This window comes from Chrysemys picta, chromosome 3, assembly GCF_011386835.1.
Source record: "Chrysemys picta bellii isolate R12L10 chromosome 3, ASM1138683v2, whole genome shotgun sequence".
Classification (NCBI taxonomy): domain Eukaryota; kingdom Metazoa; phylum Chordata; order Testudines; family Emydidae; genus Chrysemys; species Chrysemys picta.
Window position 1 is genome coordinate 60875743 of NC_088793.1, and position 17819 is coordinate 60893561.

General features: G+C 44.2%; 1 long non-coding RNA gene across 1 annotated transcript; it reads left to right on the forward strand.

The window, feature by feature from the left end:
- The first annotated feature begins 4988 nt into the window (after positions 1 to 4988).
- On the forward strand, positions 4989 to 17569 carry LOC135982033 (uncharacterized). The gene is made up of 4 exons (XR_010599232.1): positions 4989 to 5151; positions 8029 to 8085; positions 9188 to 9302; positions 15989 to 17569. It is a non-coding gene; the product is annotated as an uncharacterized LOC135982033 (long non-coding RNA).
- Positions 17570 to 17819: the final 250 nt, after the last annotated feature.

Here is a 17819-nt window from a genome sequence, read left to right on the forward strand (position 1 = left end):
ATGAAATCCCCATTTCTTTATTGTTTTGTCTTTATGGTCCCTGTTTCTCTATTGTTTGTCTGTATGGTCTGTCTGGTTCTTTGATTGTTTGTCTGTTACATAATTAATTTTGCTAGGTGTAAATCAATTAAGGTGGTGGGGTATGATTGGTTAAAGGATTGTTTTAAGGATAGGTTAGAGAATTGTTTAGTAATATTTTAGTAAAATGATTGGTTAAGATATAGCTAAGCAGGACTCAAGTTTTACTATATAAACTGGGGTCCAAGAGGGAGACTAGCAGAAGGAACAGAAGAATAAAAAGAAGGAAAACCTGGAAGAACTCACCTCTAAGAGACAGCCTAAGATCAGAGATGCTAAGAATCCTGTGCATGACAGTGACCGTGAATCCAGATGAGACTGACCTTGCCTGACCAACAGGGAAAGTCCACCTGCATGATCTGGATTTCTGAGCATAGCATTGTATGCTTAGCATATGTATTTTGTTTGGTAATTGTTAATAAAGAGGGGATAAGGATATTACTGTGTAAGGCCCTTTCACTGATAAGAGGTCCTGCAAACCTGCAGAAGATACACCCTGAGCTATGGAAATTGGGTAAGGGTTGGGGTGCCTAAATTAACAGGATTATGCCTTGAGCCCGCAGAAGGGTAAAGGGTGGGTGCCCTAGAGCATAAAGTTATGCCTGAGCCCTAGGAACAGGGTAATGGTGGGTGCCGCTAGAGTGTGTGAGTAACAGAATTTTGTGCAGGTAACAGATTATATCATAGGAAATGGCCCTTTATCTTTAAGCAATTTTTGTTCTGTTGTCTGGCCCTTTGCTACCCCTTCTCTTGGAGAAAAGCTTCACACATACCCTTCATAATGCTCATCTCCTGCTCTTCACGTGAACATTTTTCTGTGCTCAATGCAGCTTACATAGCAGACATGGGCATCAGGTTTGTATAATTTTGGTGGTGCCCAGAATGGGTCCAAGCAGAGCAATCACATCCATAGAACAGACCGGGGCAACTGCCCTGGGACCTACACTTTGGGGGGCCCCACACTTCAGGGGGACACTGGATCCAGGGTGGCCAGGGGACTTAGCGGGGGGCCTGGCACCAGCAGCAGTGAGCGACCCAGCCCGCCCTGCTCCGCTGGCTCCCAGCATCACTCGGGGGAAGCCAAAAAGAGGCGGGATGGGCGCTTGGGGGAGAGGGTGGAGTAGGTTTGGGGAGAGGGCAAAGCAGGGAGTGGGAAGAGGCGGGGTGGAGTGGGGGAGGCTTGGGCAGGGTCGCCTGCTGCTACTAGTGTCAGGCCGCCCACTACCCCCCAGGCTGCCCTGGACCCTGCGTCCCCGTGAAGCACAGAGCCCCCCAAAGCACGGGGCCCAGGGCAGTTGCCCCGGTATGTCCTATGGATGGGACGGCTCCAAAAATATAAGCCCAAACATTGGTGGAGCAGGGGCACCACGGGCCCATATAACTCGCCGCCTATGATAGCAGATGATGTATTTCAGTCTTCTACAGCTCTTATGAGATTTAGCCTTGTTTAAATATTGCATGTGGTAGTAAGTGAACCATTTTTGAGTTAGCTGGAATGATAATGTTGAAATAAATATGCTAGTTCTTGGAGTAAATGATAAAGCTGACTACAATGCTATTTTAATAGTTCAAAGAAAAGGAAACCAGTGGGGCTCCGAACCCACTAGATGGCACTGCGTACAGGTCTGATAATGTGTGATATTAATCATCAGGGAAGAATTCTTAGCAAAACCAAGAGGCAAAAATAAGTCTTAGCCCAAAATCTCTATATTTTATTGAATCGCTTGATTTCCAACAAAATTTCTAAATCTGGAACTTCATACAACCGTTCAACTTGCTCAGCAGCTTTCCTCAGTCACTTTTACACAATTACTGCTATTTTTCCCCCAGAAGCTCCAATGTTTATTTCTTCCAGGCCCTGGCCCACTCCCAAAACATTCCAGAGGTTTCATGAAATATTTAGAAAACCAGTGAATTTGTCTCGTGTGCCATGTGCATGTGACTGGAGGGATACATATTTCAACCAACCCTCTCAAAAAGATTGTAGGTTACATCGATGTGAGCCTATGCTTCCATCCTGGTTACAGATTGTCTGATATAGAGGCTTGATCCAGATCCCATTAAAGCCAATTGGCTGCCAAGAGACAAAAATGAGGGCGTTGTTATTTCATGTGGATAAACCTTTTCCCCTTCCTTGTCTGGAACATCTGCCCTCATTCAAACACCCACCAGTTAATACTCCCATTGAAAACTGATGGGATGATAAGGTGCAGTTTAGAGTTCTATGTTTTCGAGCAGCTTTTCACCACGTGTGCTTTACCAACTGCTATGGGAGTGCATTTTTAAAGGTAAAATCTCTGTCTATTACTCCCTCCCAACCCCCATCTCCCACCTTCAGAAATGTCACTTTGGATGTGACTCCTCCAGGGCTCTAAGACACAGGATTGAGGTTCTTTTATCTTTTGAAAGGGTTTTAGTGACCTGGCTTCCCAAGCAAAAGTGCTATGCAAGAAGCTTCCTGTTCTCCTCCCCTTTGACTTCATTGCTCATTCAAATTCACTCAATTAGATATATTAGAACATGCCATTCAGTGTTCTAGCCACAAATAATCCAAATTTAAAAATAGATAGAAAATATATAGGCTAATCAAAAGTCAGCAATAAAGTGCAGTGACTCAAAGGCAAGTCCCACTCCACCCACTCAAGCCAGACTTCAAAGAAAGTCTGGGTATATAGGTCACTATAACAGGGTGTATGGTCACCACCATGGCGCCTCCAGCTGGCCATCCTGAGAATTAGCTCAGGGTTGCCAGGGCACCCTCCTGCGGTGGTGTCTCACCCGTCATCACTTCTGTCTCTACCTCCAGGACCCACATCACTCCCCTGACCATGTCATCCTCTGGCTATGCCCCACTCGGTTGTTTCCCCCCTTCCAGGGGACCAACAGTCCTCAGTCCAACCACTTGCCTCAGGGGCAAACTGCAGTCCAGATTCTAGCAACTCATCTCAGTGGCAAACTGCAGTCTGTACACTGGTTACTCCCCTCAGCGGCAAGTGGAAGTCAAGCAGGGGGAGGACCCAGGCCCACCCACTACTTTGGGTCCTAACCCAGGGACCCTACAGCTGGCAGCCATGTGCTGCCCCTCCTTCAACTCCACCATCTCCTTCCCCAAGCCACTTCCCTGCAGCCCCAGCACCTCTCCTCTCCTCTGCCCTTGTATCAGGGCTTCAGTCGGGCAACTGTCAGCCTGGAGCTTCCTCATACTCCGCTGACCCTGTTCAGCACTGCTCTGCCCATGGTCCTCTTCCCTCAAACACTAGGGAATGACTGCATCTGCTTTGCTCAGCAGCCCTTTCTTATATGGGCCAGCCTGGCTCTGACTGGCTCCTCCAATAAACCTTCCCCTATTGGCTGGCACTACAAACCTTTTCCTTATTGGCTGCCTCCCACGCAGCTTCCCCAAGATTGCTTTAACCCCTTACATACAGGGCCGGCTCTAGGTTTTTTGCCACCCCAAGCAAAAAAAATTTTGGCTGCCCCCCATCCCAGCCCTGGGCTCCTCGCCGGACCCCCCTGCTGCCCCAGCCCTGGGCTCTTCCCCTCCACCCACATCCCCTGCTGCCCCAGCTCTGGGCTCCCTCATTCCCCCCCACCATTGCACCACACACACACCTCCTACCACCCCAGCCCTGGGCTCTCTCCCCCCGCCACCTGCACCCTTCTTCCACCGCAGCTCTGGGTCACTGGTAACTCGCTCCCATGGCAGGTCATTCAGCAGGAATTTTAGATGTGCACAGAACACAGACAGGATTGGTTCCCATATGGTTACAGAACTGCAGTAAAGTGGAACAATTTTCAGCTTGTGTGATTGGAGGATATCTGGATGCATATTATAAGACTGTCCTACATAAATGAAGAAAAGTTTAGGTGCCTTTTTTATTTTTTTGTTCCTCTCTTTCTTTCTATGGGGAATTTGACAATGCAATATCACTGTCTTCCTTTTAAACAAACAAAAAAAGGCAATGGCTGTTGAAAATAGCAATTCCAGTCCTAATAACCACTGGGAAGCATTTCTTGCTCAATTTTATCCTACTTTTTCTACAGCAAGTTACAGTGGATCAGTATATTTGATTTGGGAGAAATGAAGTAACAGCTGCCCAAACTGAGCTTGAGCACTCCTGAATTTTTGAGGTGTTCAAATCTGGAAGGCAGGTGCTGGGGGGTGGGGGGGGCTGTGGCTCTGCGGGGGAGCATGGCAGCATGTATGCAGCAGTGTGTCTGGCACTGCATGGAGCCAGACACGCTGGTCTGAGTGGCACGGTAAGAGGGCTGGGGGGTTGGAGAAGGGGTAGGGAGTTCTGGGGGGGGCAGTCAAGGGACAGGGGGGGGGTTGGATGGGGTGGAGGTTCGGGGGGGCAGTCAGGGGCAGGGAGAAGGGGGGGTTAGATGGGGTTGGTGGGGCAGTCAGGGGAACAGGCAGCAGTTGGATAGGCATGGGAGTCCCGGGGGTTTGTCAGGGGACAGGTAGGGGGTGGGGTTCTAGGGGGGAAGTTGGGGGGGGTCTCAGGAGGGGGCAGTTGGGGACAAGGAAAAGGGAGGCTTAGATGGGGGGTGGGATCCTGGGGGGCAGTTAGGAGCAGGGGTCCCAGGAGGGGGTGATCAGGGGACAGGGAGAAGGAGGGGTTGGATGGGTTGGGGTTTCTGTGGGGGGCAGTCGGAGGGAGTGGATGGGGGTGGGGAGGCTACCCTCCCTCCCCATGGAGTGTCCTATTTTTTGAATGTTAAAATATGGTATCCCTACTCACAGTGCAGCTCTCCATTCACTGCAGCATAAGGTCTCAGCTACCTCACTCCCTCCCCCCTTTCCTGTTGGTAGTGGCCAGGGGAATGCTGGGAAATGTAGTTCTTTCCCTGCTGCAGGGCTGGCTCTATAGGCAGGGAGCTAACCAAGGAACTACAGCTCCCAGGGCCCCCTGTTGGTTCTCAGCTCCCATGCTGGATCCCTGCCGCCCTGCAAATGTGCTGCCCCAAGCACGTGCTTGCTTTGCTGGTGCTTAGAGCCGCCCCTGCTTACATACCAGTGAGGGGGCAGCTGCCCCATCACAGTCACACGAAGCCTGTTCTCCAGTGAGGGTAAGTTCCAGAAGCCCGGGGTGGCTACTAAAAATGGAATTCTGAGCTCTAGTCACAGAGAAATTGTCAAACAAAGATCAAAAGAAGAGAAAACAAAGAGAAAAATGGAGTGAAAGTTACTCTTGTCTTTTTAGGCACTGATCCTGCAATTGAGTACATGTGGGTGGACCATGAGCCTGCACAAAGGCCAGTGGAGTCAATAAGACCCCATATTCATGCATGAATATACCTATTCACAGACAGTTGCAGGAGAGGGGCCACGTTCAGCAAAGTACTGTGGTTTAAGTCTTTTCAAACTTTTAAAATGGGTCCATCTCTTAAATGGACAGCTAGTTACATCAAAAAACAAAAGAAAACAAAAAATGAAAACAGGCAATCCACCAAGATTTCCCTATTAAGAGTATTCACTGTATTCAGTGTTTTATCAGCAACTATATAGAATCCCAGACTTGAAATTGTCCTAGGGCCTGGTCTTCAGGCTCAGCTAAGCTCTACTCAGAGCATGGGGGAAGTGGTGAGATTTTGGGGGGCCAGGCCTGAGTTATGTCAGCTGCAATGCTGCTTTAACTTATAGCAACTTGTAATGACCCCTAAGGGACATTACACCAACCAGGGAACACTGAAGTACAGAGTACTGTAGCCAAGACCATCACAACATGACCCCTATGCCAGGGTAATGGCATGGAGCAAGTTGAACGATCCACAGAAATCCTCAGGTGCCCATTTATTGCAAGATTTCCTGCTCTACAGCAGAGGCCAGAATCTGGTCCCCAAATCTTCTGCTAGCTCCACGGAACAATTTCTCACTTATTAAACCTCTACCACAAAAGTGGTGGGTACATCTTTGTTCTGTATTTTGTCTAGGCAAAGAGCAAATCATTTGGGGGCACATTGGTTATCAGACTTTGCAACTGCCTAATGATTTCTGGCCTCGCTGAATGTTATTTAAAAAAACAGGGTCATGGCACAGTTCAGCATTCCACGTCCTCTTCCAGTGTCTCAGGATCCAGTTCTTATGTTTGCTTGTTTTTTTTAAAGAGAATAAGGTGTTCTGGGGGCGGAAATCAACAGACCTTTGAAGAAAACCATTTGCAGATGCTCAAAGAGTGAGACACTACACAAATATTATGAAAATAACATGAAGCTGTGAAACATCAGCATTGGTTTTCCATAACAACTAAATACACGCCCGCAGGTTCACATTTTCTTCTGTGCCCTTTGCCACCATTAATTATTCATGTTTAAACAGTGTAGAGATTCTGCATTCATTTCTCCTGTAACTTCTTGTTTGGTCCTATAATGAAGTAATTAAAGTGAGTTTATGATATTACAGTTAAAGTTGGCAAATCCAAACCTACCTGCAGTGCTTTTAGATGGCAAGCCAGTACGAATCCGCCCTCAGCTCAACATGTGTGTGTATGTTTTACAAGCTATTTAAACCCTGTCCTTGAAAACCTACCTTAAAAGCAACCTGATTACCTGCAGAGTTTCATATTCTACTGCACTTAATCAGAATTTAGAAGCCTCTAGGAATAGTTAAACAAAATAAAGGAATTTAAACTAGATACACTAAGATATTTTTAACCTCTTCACTACTGAATGGATTTATTTCAAACCTTGCGGTACTTGAAATAGATATTACATTGAAATCAAGGTATTCAGTGTCAGGCTATATCAGTAATGAATAGAATCATAGAATATAAGGGTTGGAAAGGATCTCAGGAGGTCATCTAGTCCAACCCCCTGCTCAAAGCAGGACCAATCCCCAACTAAATCATCCCAGCCAGGGCTTTGTCAAGCCTGACCTTAAAAACTCTAAGGAAGGAGATTCCACCACCTCCCTAGGTAACCCAATTCCAGTACTTAATACAATGTTTGCATACAGGTACCCAGTACATTCTGCATCAGCAAAGGAATAGGCCTTCACAAAGGAACAGCCAACTATAAAGTGCCCCATAAAGGCTCAATCCCACCTTGTGGAACAGAATTATCCGAACAGTTTGTATAAATAATATACATACACAACAGCTTCAAGCATGTGTAAATTGTCAGATGTGATTCTGATTATGTACTACATTCTAGCTGATAACAATAAGCAGATTCTCCTTTGAGCCCTGACGAAGGGGCAGCACAGGGGAGGAATCATGCATGCCTCACTGAGTTACAATTCCTTCTCTGCTGCTCCCTTACTGACCCATGCCATCAGTGGATTATTATCTCCATATGTCCTTCCATCTACAATGGCCTATGAGTTGGGAGTGATGGGAAGGGCCAAGACTCTGTCCATTAGCATTGCCCTGTTTGGAGAAGAGGGGCAAGCAGCCATTTACCCATATGCACCTGGACCTAAGGTCTAGGGGACGCCACACAGAGACACATTAGATGTGTATGGGTGGGTCTTCCTTCCCCTTCTACCCCTTCACAGGCACAGAACCCAGGCCACTGTCTCCCCCAATCTAATTTAAGCAATGAGAGTTCATCTGCATTTTCTCAACTAAAAGCAGCACAGACAAAGCAGGTCTGACTCTACTCTGACTTGCATTGATTGTGCATAGTGTAACTCCATTGACTTCAACAGATTTACTCCTGATTGATCCCAGTCTATGTGAGAGAAGAATCAGGCCCAATTCATCTACACTATACCAGCTAAGGTTATCAACTGCAGGAGCAATGCTACCAGTTGCATATTCCAGTGTTCAGTGCTTCAGCCGGTGGTTGTAATGGTTGTGTGGCTGGTGTGTAGTACTTATGTATGTAATAATGATGATTGTAATTCTACCACCACAAAGGCATTGGTGATAATAGTGACTTGACAGCAGTTATACCAGAGAGATGACAGAAAAGGCAATCTCTTTTGAATGTATTATTTATCTCTAGGGTGACCAGAAGAAGGTCCTGAAGAGAAGATTTAAGAGTCACCTGACCACAAGCAAAGTAAGTACATTACTTCCACAGTGTACCTGAGGTGCTACACTCCTCCATCCTGAGAAAAGCAGGTGTTTGAAGGTTACTGACAGATATTGCTCCTCAAAGAATATATTGTGGCTGAGCAATCTGTCTGGATATACTAGTATTGGTCATTGGTTTCTTTTTGAGTTTGAGCCAGACTTTATCCCATCCTCATTTGCAGTGCATTCCATTTTCCAGGAGTGGCACTGTAATAAGGTGGAGTGGCCTCATTCCAGTGACGAGGAGATTAACTCACCCTGTTGGGCTCAACTAACCTCTCCCCACCCCTCTTGCAGGAAGTGCGGGGGTGGCGGGAAGGAAATATAAGAGCAGGGTCCTGCATCTCAGTTGGAGCCAGATCACGAAGGTGAAAAAACCCCAGGGTCTCTGCCAACCTGACCCAGGGGAAAATTCCTTCCCGACCCCAAATATCAGTTAAACCCTGAGCATGTGGGCAAGACCTGCCAGGCAGATACCCGGGAAAGAATTCTCTGTAGTTCTCCCCATCTAGCATCCCATCTCCAGCAGAGGAATTTTTGCTATTGGCAATCACCAATGGGCCACGTGCCACTGTAGGCAGTCTTATCACACCATCCCCTCCGTAAATTTATCAAGCTCAGTCTTGAGCCAGTTAGGTTTTTTGCCCCCACTGCTCCACTTGGAAGGCTGTTCTAGAGCTTCACTCTTCTGATGGTTAGAAACTTCACGTAATTTTGAGCCTAAACTTGTTGATGGCCAGTTTACAACCATTTGTTCTTGTATCCACAAGGGCACTTAATTTAAATACTCCTCTCCCTCCCTTTTATTATCCCTCTGATGTATTTATATCGAGCAATCATATCTCCCTCAGCCTTCTTTTGCTTAGACTAAACAAGCCAAGCTCTTCTTTTTTTTTAATCATCTGCTTGAGATGCTTGCTCATCCAGCTTGGTCTGCAACCCTTCCCTACAAATTTCCCCCCCTTGTTTAGGATGCAGGCATCAGATAGTTTCTGCAACTTTAACTTAAAGTAATTCCAAGACTCCTCCACATTCAAGTTCATTGTGATGGCAGACTTTCAATAGTATTTTAATATTTACATTACCAGCTCTATCCAAAGTAGGAGGTGAACTGAAGGGGAACAATACAGCATTTTTCCAGGCTTGATGAAAAGTTGAAGACCAATGGAATGACCCAATGAGAATGAATTTCAACATTAAGAGGTTTGTCTGAGAAAGGAGAAAATAAAAAGGGAAGCAGGGAGTGATCATTGGAAGGCAAAGTGTAATAAGAGTGAGATGTCTGTAATGCAGCTGAACTCCAAAAGAAATGACTACATCACGTCTATTCCTTTTCATGGCTAGAAGCAATTCTATGGAATGTACCATATATGGAAGCCATATGTTGTGTAAGCCCAAAGGTGTCTATAGAATGGTTCTGTGTGATTCTCAGAATTTTTTTTTGTAATGATCATTTGTAAATAGCACGCTTACCACAGTAGGAAAATAAATTACAATACATAGGGGGTTCAAAGAGCTAGAGGCAATGTTTGCAAATAACTTGATTTATAAATGTATAGCATGAGAGTTTCAGTATGCTTTTTTTAACCAAGAAAGGTATAAATTGCTTTTAAATGACTCTTGCAAATTATATAAAAGTAACCAGACATTTCATAAATATTTAGTGTATTTCATGCAACAAATATCTCCCTTCCAATGCATATGAAAAGCTTTAAGCCATGTAGTTTAGTAGAAAAAAATATAGATAATTACAATGCCATTCATTCAGCAGAAATGTTACCTATCTTTTCCACACATTACAAGACTCGCAGAAACCACATAATGGGCTTCCTTTGCTTTCTAGCTATTCAGCAGAAATGTGGTCATCTTGCAGAATACTTTCTAGTCAGTTCTATTTAGCCATCTGCTTGGGAACTTCCCATGGAAAGCCATAAGGAGGTGTAATGGATACCCACTAATTGCAGAATACTCATCCTTTTTCAGTAGACAGTGAAACTACCTTGGAGAAGCATTTTAAACATGTTTTGAAGTTCATCCTCTCCTGAGCTGTAGTAGCAATAGAAAATCCTATGCCCTTTAGGAATTTATTACTGTAAGGACTGTTAAGATTCCCCTGGCTTCAGATAGTACCCTACCCTACCCACAATCATCGTTGCTTGTCAGCAAATAATTGTTCCCATATGTTATTATGGAAATGTAGTCCATTTTTTGAAGTCACTGTGACGGGTTCCCCTTGGGGTGCCACCTGAAACTGGGGTACCACTGTGCCTGCCTGACCCACCAGCCTGGGTTCCCACTCCCCTGTAAAGCTGTGACAAGCTGCAGACACGCTCCCAGTTTCATATTTTCACCAGCAGACAGGTAGGGACACACCCAGCTGCAGCTACTCCTGAGATCAGCTCTCCATGGGAAGGCTTCAGCTAAGGCACCTCCCAGTTCCTAAGACACGCACCCCCCTCTGGAGGGTAAACCCAAAATTATACCATCTTGCACTGCACAGAGATTTGTACAGCATAAGCTCATGAGATTCGCCCCCGCCCTCAATGTGAAGAAGAATATACACAGCTTTCTGCCCCCAGTTTTGACGTTTACACACTGGTTTTAGACAACGCAAAAAATAAGTTTATTAACTACAAAAGATATGTTTTAAGTGATTAAAGCAACTTAAGCAAACAGATCAAAGCAGATTACTGAGCAAATAAAGCAAAACACACAAACTAAGATTAATATACTAAAGAAATTGGATTTGTGTAGCAAATTCTCACACTAAATGTTGTTTTAGGCAGATTGCAGATATTCTTGAAGGCAAGCTGCACTTGCTTGCAGCTTAAAGCTCCAGGTATTCCTTTCACAGGCTAGAAATCCCTCTAGCCAGGGTTCAGATCCTTCTCCGCCCAGTTCAGTCCTTGTTTCTCAGGTGTTTCCAAGTGTCCCTTTGCGCGGGGAGACAGTGAAGAAGAACTACAATGAATGCCTTAAATAGCTTTTGCATACGGTGGGAACCCTTTGTCTCCAACTTTAGTTCCCACGCCTTTCAGTGGAAAAACACTGGTATTCTATGATGGAGTCCAGTACCAGGTGACTTGGTCACATGCCCCTGTAGGGACACAGCAGCCATGACTCAGAGGCTGTTTGTAGCGTCCACAGGAAGACTCCCCAGGAAGGCTCCCTGGCGGAAGACTACCTTCTTCTAAGGCCTATTTTTCTCCCTAATGGTCCATTGAGTTGAATGGTGTCTTCCCAGCCAGCCATCTAGACTGATAGCCTTTTGTCTAGTGGGCGTTCTCCCTGTGTAAACACAATTTGTAATACAGATACATAGTCAATATTCCTAACTTCAGAGATAAAAATGATACATGCATACAAATCGGATAATAATATTCAGTAAATTATAACCTTTCCAATGATATCTCACATGACCTATCTTGCATAAAGTACATTATAATTATGTCATAATCATATCATAATATTACTATGAAGAATATGAGGCATAATGCCACAGTCACGATGACAGATGCACACAAGCATGAGCGCGCACCAAAGAGGTGTTTAGATGGGCAGGATGCTAATCATTGTAAGCACCATCTCTTCTTCAGATTGTTTCTCCATTGATATCACATGCCTATTTACACCAGATTGTTCATGCATATTTATGAGCTGATGGAGAATACTTTGGGAAAGGAAGCCAAGGGATTTGCGTAGTACCCACCACAGATTCACAGAGAACTGAAATGGAAATAATTAGTCAGCTAAAGAGGCAGGTTATACTGGCTTGTGCACAGGGGACTTTATTAAGAACACGTCCTGTCAAAAAATAAGTGAATGAAAAGTAATGGATGCTGGCACTCAGTTTAAGGGCAAACTACAGCAGGCAAACATTAGAGGTCATCTAAAAAGAGTCAAGGAGGCAGATCACAAAGTATAGACATATGTACTGAAAAACTGTCACTGTTGCATAACCTCTGCCTTCTTCAGTGCTTTTTTTTTAAGATGAACAAACCTACTGCTGGCCTGTGCTGAGATCTCCTTTTTGCCTGCTACATGGATTATAGGTCCTGTACAAATGAAGGCAAATGTATCACACTTCTTTGCTGTGTTATACTCACACAGGTGAGGAGAATTGTTTGAGTACAGGACTGTCAGGCAGGATCTCCCGTGTTCTGATCCTGTCAGAAGCAAATCTCATACCCTCCCTGCCTTAGTTCCTCATCTGTGAAACAGTGATAATAATACTTATTTATGGAGGCAGGATAGGGCCCCAGGATTCTATTTCTGCTCCTTATGCTCCCATATAGTGCTTATTAAATATTAGTGAGTTTATTAAGTCCTCAGTTCTGCTGTGCTTACCTTCGCCTATCTCACAGCTCTTGACTGGCATTTCATTGAGGCTCTGGATTTTGCCTCTACGTTCCACAAATGGACTTCCCTGGGCTCTCTAATGTTCCATTCTCTGTCTCCATGTCTGTTTGCTTTTGACCAGGGTTACTCTTGTTAGCAGTGGGTGAGTTCTGTATTTCTTTTGCCCTCATTATTTTCTATGTATAGTGTATATTTTGCTTTGCATTTTAGTCTCCTCTAATGCCCTAGGCATGCCTGTAACATTCCTGCATTTCAGGGCCCAGGGCGCCCCCCTTCAGTGGTGGCAGGGAATCAGTGCTCACAGTTGATTAGTCTCTCCCCTTTGAGATCCGGGAGCGGGTGGGCACAAGCCCGTCCAGGTCTAAAGGTCCTTCCCCCAGCCTAAACGATTAAACCCGGGACTCAAATGATTCTGGGGGATAACTAATAAAAAAAACAGGGACAGGTGTGAGGTCATAGGGCCATAAGCAGGGAATCAGAGGGAGACACTGAGCAGAGAACCCCAGACAGTGCCCATTGCTACTCAAAGATCTCTAGCGCAGAGCACCAACCTGTCCTCCTCCGACTTTTATAAACGGCCATCTTGGTCAGCGCCAGGAGGAGGTTGATGAAGAGGTCTTGTGACTTCATGGGGCCACGGATAGGGTGTGCATAAATCAGGAAGTGTGGGGGAAAGTGCAGCCAGAACCTTAGGAGAAGGTTCTGAAGGAGCCGGAAAAGGTGCTGCAACCTGGCACACTCCAGGTAGACGAGCGTCAGGGTCTCCCTGATGCTGCAGAAGGAGCTGGTTAGTCTCTCAACTGAGCAAGCAGTAGCGCAGGCCTCCTGAATGAGGGCTGAGCAAATCACTAGTCTGTAGCTCAGGTCTTCTGGCTGAGGGTTGAGCAAATCAACAATCAGTGGATCAGTCTTCTGGCGTAAGGGTTAGCACTCATCCAGCCCCCAGTGCGGGGCCATGGGTAGTGAGACCTGGGTCCAGCCTGCTCCACAGGGTCCAAGCCCAGGGCCTAGAAGCAATGGGTGATCCCATCACCGGGTGAGGTGAGAACGTGAGGTCACTGTCTTAACATCTGGCAACACAACAGGACCAATGTCTCTCTTCCCTGGGCTAGTTCCTACTGGCATTTGGTCAGACTGTTCTGTGGCTGCTGGGGCTTGGTTCCTGGTCTCCTTGTTGAGAGGCCTGCTCGCTGCTCCCTCGTTGGGTCTCTTAGTCTCTTGGGGCAGGGGTTTGCTTTTCCCCCAAGTTGGCTCCAGAGGGTCATTGCCCACCACAGCTGGTCGAGGGCTCTGCTGCTGGTTTGGCTTCCTGGGAAGGATGCCTGGCTCTTTCCCTCTACACCATGGGGCACAGTCACTTGCTGATTTAAATCGGTGTAAATGGTGAATTCTCTTTAACTTAAAATCTTTAAACCATGATTTGAGGACTTCAGTAACTCAGCCAGAGGTTAGGGTTCTATTTCAGGAGGGGGGGAGGTTTTGTGGCCTGTGATGTGCAGAAGGTCAGACTAGATGATCACGATGGTCCCTTCTGGCCTTAATGTCTATGAGTCTAAGTCACTGGAAAACAATGCATTCCAGTGACTACAATGGGCTTTGGATCAGGCCTTAATTTCTAACCCAGCCAGAATCAGGAAGGTTAGAAATAGGATGGCTTCGTATGTACCCCCAGAATACAGGACTTCCGAATGATATGGGTCCACCCCTACCTGAGTGATCCCACCCACGCTAAACTGGTATCGTCTGTGTGTCCATGATGATATCAAACAAAGCCACATTTTGTTTTATATCAGTACTGGGCAAGGACAAAACAGGACTGTCCAGCTTAAAACCAGCTGAATGGCCTGCCTAATTAGAAAGTTTTCAGGAAACTGATCTCATGAGATTCCCAGTCTGATTACCCAAATAAAGATACTCAGAAAAGTTCAAGTAAAAATTTAACCACTTTTAGAGCTTTCCCTGTCATCTCAGGCCAGAATTCAAGATTCTCACTAGTCATATGGTTTAAAGTTTCAAACACAGCAGATAACTCCGGCATTACAAACAAACTACTCCTTTGCTTCTCTCTGCTGATAAAGGATTTCTTGACTTCATTTCCTTGACTCTACTACTATCATAGTCTTTTGAAAGTTTAGCTTCAATTATAATATTGCAACAATTTGAATTCTGGCCTGGTGTTAGAGCAACAGCATTAAAGCTATTTTATCTTTCCAAGTGGTTTCATGGACAATGGCTCATCTGCTACTGCCTGTTAGGTTGTAAGAACCCAAGTCCTATTTCTAGCCCACTTAGTTTTGATTTATGTGTGTTTCTTTCTGGCAATATTATTCAGATACTTGGATTTTGAAGGTCAATATTTTAACAAAAAATATTTCACCCACAATTAATTGTGGGCACAAATGATAAACACCCTATCAGAATACACCATAAATCCGATAGATGTCTAAATGCTATCACTTGTTTCCATAATTACTTGCATGTACAATTTCTCCCCCTGCAATTTAGTACAGGTACATAATTAGAGGCTAGGTTCAGCCCATTTTTAAAAATATGTCTCTATACGCCTGAAGTATTCTTACAGTTTCTCTGATGGATCTGTTTGTTGACTGCGACAATAGACACTTTCATTAGAAATCTTGGAGTTATTTCTGTTTCTTACTTCTCCCCTGATACCAGTTAATACTTTATAATCAGAAAGTCTACTGTCACCTGAGGAATATTACTATTCTTTGTTAACTTGTCAGAGTCTGGACACCTTTGCTCAAGTCTTGGTCTCTGTGAGATTCAGCTATAGTAACTCAAAAGTGATTAGTATTTTTGCTTTGCTTTTTATTTTATTTTTACCTTCTGCAGAATTCTACTGGTAGTTACAACATAGACCACATCAGTTCTGGAGGACATGCATGGATAGCTGACAATACACTGAATATAATAGTTATTAGTTGTACAGAAATTTCACAGTTTTGCCCTACTTATGTGTTTGACTGATCCCATGTACCTGGCATTACTTCTACATCCAGTTTTATCTGAACTTGTATTAAAATATTGTATTGGCTTTTTTTCCTGTTTTGCTTGCTTCTTGTGGAATTCCTTTCTTTAAGTATAAAGAGCATAGAAATTGTTAATAGTTTTACACCTTAGTCCTATTCTACCTGGGCTTTTACTTAATTTTCCCATTTAGATCTTTGTAAATTGCTTTAGGATTTTGAATGACAATCACTATGCAAGATAACGTGATACACTCAAAATTTTGCTTATAATGGATATTTTTCTGATTCTGCTTTTCTACATTGTAATGAATTAGTTTAAAGATTTAACTTAAGTGTCAGTGCTTAGATCCTGTGCCAATGGGCACTATTCAATACCATAAAATAAATTAGTATAGGGTACTAGTTAATTTATAACGTATTCCCATATAAAAGTAGAAGTTTTATGTGGCTCAGTAACTCACCAGATTATTAAAAGGGGCAAAAAAGATAGTTCACATTTTTCCCCTTTCGTGTTAACAGGAGGCTTTGATTTCTCTACAGGATTGATTAACAATTAATGCAAAAAACATCAAGAAGAAAAGAAAAACATCAGCTTTCTTGTCAAGCACTATGGGCCTCAACATCTGGCCAAACAGGGCTGCAAAGCAAGAGCCTTACTTCTCTGCATCACCACACTGCAAAGCCAGCTGAAGGAACTGCAACTGATACCCCTCAAAGAGGTGCTACACCTGCTGACTCAGCATGATCAGCTGACTAGCAGTAGACTCTTGATTAGCACCTCATTGCATAAAGGTTCCTGTTCCTGCCCCACCCCTTGTCTGAGCAACTAGTTAGTAGACCTGTTGCTGACTAGAACTCTGAGATCGAGTTCTGGTTCCCGCTCATTTTTCTGTTGCCTTGACTTGTGCCTTATTCCTGCTCCTTGCCCTAACTCCAGTTATCGACCATGGCTTGACCCTTGGTGTGACTCTGAGTCCAGTTTGACCCTTGGCATGGCGTCTAACTCTAACTTCAGCTTTGATCCCAATGTGACCTCTGGCTCCAACTCTGGTTTAACCCTTGAGGTAACTTCTAACTCTGGCAGTGGCCCTTGGTGTGACTACTGACCCTGACTCTACTTCCGGCTGTGAGCGTTAGGTGAGACTGCCCACATTACAGGTCCTGACAGTTCTGCACAACTTATGCTGCAGTCTTGTTCTTTGCTGAGGAGGGAAGAAAGAACACAATAGCTACTGTTGCATTTTGGTGATCTCTGGAGTTGGTGGTCAGTTCTTGGAAATCACTGAGGGACAATTAAGTTGTATTCAGCTAGAGCATTTTTTTTTGGTCACGTTACTATATCTATTCACATATTCCCAGCTCTCAGTGAATACAGGGAAGAAAGGATGTATTTCCAGTTTCTAACAGTGTTTGTGTGTGATTTGGAACACTATAGACTGTGTCAGAATCATAGATTTCATGTTATTTTAATTCCCCTTTAATGTGCCAAATTGTGAAAATTTATTTTATGTGAAGTATTATTTTCAGCATAGCCCTGTATTTCTCTTAGCTCCTTCCTTTGACACTGTGAGGGAAATTCCATCATCACCACCAGACAGGGTTTTTTCCCCACCGCTACAGTGCAACTAATTTGTTCATTGAGTTATTCATTCATTTGAAAATGACTTTTAAAAATTTAGGTTATAATTACTTTCTCATTTAGCTGATAGTAGAAAACAAAAATGCATCCAACCGAATCTGTTACCTCGAAAAATTTAGGTTATAATTACTTTCTCATTTAGCTGATAGTAGAAAACAAAAATGCATCCAACCAAATCTGTTACCTCGAAGAAACAGAGCACATAAATAGTTGTTACCTAATAAAATTAGGAGGTCAGATATCAAAGGAACAGAATTTACATCCATTCCTCATCTTGATTAGAATTCTCAAATTTACTGCAGTATGCCCCTATTTCCTGCTGGCTGTTCTTCTTCATCAATAACAAATCCCTTTAGAAGTTGTTGATAATAAACACATGAGGCTGATTAAATCGGTAAAACAATTTGCTTATTTGCAGTTTCAATCCTGCTGTGGTTTCTTATTCATTCTTTGAAAGGTTGCCATTTAGAGACTGGGATTTTCTGTGGCTGTGAAACTGAAATGCTTAACAGTATGTAAAGTCTATCAGATTTACTTCCATATATCTTAAATTGGACAAATTGGGTCCTGGACTCACTTTTGGTAGAGAGCCTGATTTTGCAATTCTCAGTTGGTTAAATGAACAAACCTGACCACCCAGCTAGAGAGCTGTGGCCTGTATCCAATAACTCTGGGATCATATGTTAGGAGAAGCGCATGTGGTAAATGCTGGAAGATCCATATATTTCATCA